We start from the raw sequence: 1,619 nt of genomic DNA on the forward strand, positions 1-1,619 counted from the left end.
CTCTTGTCTCTCCCTCGCCCACCCTCTCCCCTTCTCTCCTTGCTTTGCTGCCCTCCCTCTCGCACAGTTGCATTTTTGTTTGGATTTTTTTTGTCAGAAATCTGTCCTCGATAATTGTTTCTTTTCGCCAGGGAGGTGATGCCATCCCTTATCAATGTTGGGGGAGCAGCCTTGAGGCCAGAATGCCCTGTGACTGCTTCATGTGGGGGAGTGACAAAGAACCGCGCGAGAGCTGGGAATAAACACTGGTCGTTTTTGAGCTGGGCCTTTGTGAAGGCAGCCTGTGAGGACAGAGATTTGGGAGCTGGTGGAGCTTGCCTTGTTGGGAGTCCTTGGGCCTTGTGTAGGGGTAGGAAGCCTGGGACTAGATTAGGATGAGGCCGCCTCTGTCTGCTGAGAGTGAGGGTGGGAGGTGTGCAGGCCTGGAAACTTTGCAAAGGTTGGAAACTGAAGAATCTGCTACTTGCAGATTCTATCTGAGACCTGCTCAGGGATGAGCTTGTTGGGCTATTTTGTCAACATGAGGCTTCACAATCACATTCCAAAGCAGGACGTGTTCAGAAATCTGTGGCCAGCCCAGCAGCAATCAGTCTGTTCCCCCCACCACCGTCTGGATTTTATCATGTTACCCCTTCTAAAGTGCAGCTCCTTTGACAGCACGCCGCTCCCTCGGCGCTGACCCTCCGACATGACTATCTGATGGATAGTTCAGTGGGGAGGGCGGGGGGGAAGAGAGGGGAAAAGGCAGTAGATTCTTTTTTTAAAAAATGGATTTAAAGAGCTGAAGCTGGAGTGGGAAGTGGTCGGAAAAGGAAGAGAAATGAGCCTTGAAGAGGGATTTGAGAGATTAACTGGGGTGGGGGCGGTGTTGAAGAGGGGTTTGAGAGATTAATGGTGGGGGTGTGGAGTGTTGGGGCGGGGGATGGTTCCGGATGGCGGAATGCAGCCACCTTGTGGAATAGTTTGCAGGAAGTTTCTTTTTAACAAAGGGAAAGATTTCAGTCACTACAGGCAGGCAGGCCGTGGGAGGTACTAAGAGGAAGGGAGTTACAAACACAATAGATAAAATCAGGCTGTTGTTTGAAGCTGGGGAGAGGGAGCGGTTGGGGTCAGGTGGGGTGGGGAGAAGGTAGACCCTCAAGACAAGGAAACGCAACAGCGGAGAGGTCAGGGGAATGTTTGGGCAGACTTCCCCATTGATATTAAGCACTGGGTGCAGGGCGTTGAGGATTGGCAGTGGAGGCTGTGATGGTTAGCAGTGTGTGGTGACGGTGTGTCTGGAAGCTTTGGGGTAATGAGATTGTCTAAGTGTTAGTGTCTCACCACATTGCTCATGTCACAGGGTTGGAACAGGAGCTGGCAGAAGGGGAAGGGGCTGTTGGCCTGTGGTCTGAGAGGGCAAATGACACAAGCTGAGTGTGACTTTGCTCTGGGTGACTTCCTCTTTCATCAGGAGGGGGTGTGGCTGCGTTAAGGACAGCCTGCGATGGCATTTCGAGTTTAACCCTTAATGTACCAGAGAGAAGATACGGTGTTTCTCCATGTATGCCTCTCCCTCTCTGTCTCTCTCTCTCACTCTCTTTCTTTCTTTCTCTCAATTTGCCTTTCTCTGTCTCTCT

General features: G+C 51.5%; 1 protein-coding gene across 1 annotated transcript in view; it reads left to right on the forward strand.

The window, feature by feature from the left end:
- Window positions 1–1,619, forward strand: part of LOC109924747 (lysine-specific demethylase 6B) — a 94,264-nt gene that overhangs the window by 45,357 nt on the left and 47,288 nt on the right. The window lies entirely within an intron of this gene.

This window comes from Rhincodon typus, chromosome 45 (assembly GCF_021869965.1).
Source record: "Rhincodon typus isolate 14 chromosome 45, sRhiTyp1.1, whole genome shotgun sequence".
NCBI lineage: Eukaryota > Metazoa > Chordata > Chondrichthyes > Orectolobiformes > Rhincodontidae > Rhincodon > Rhincodon typus.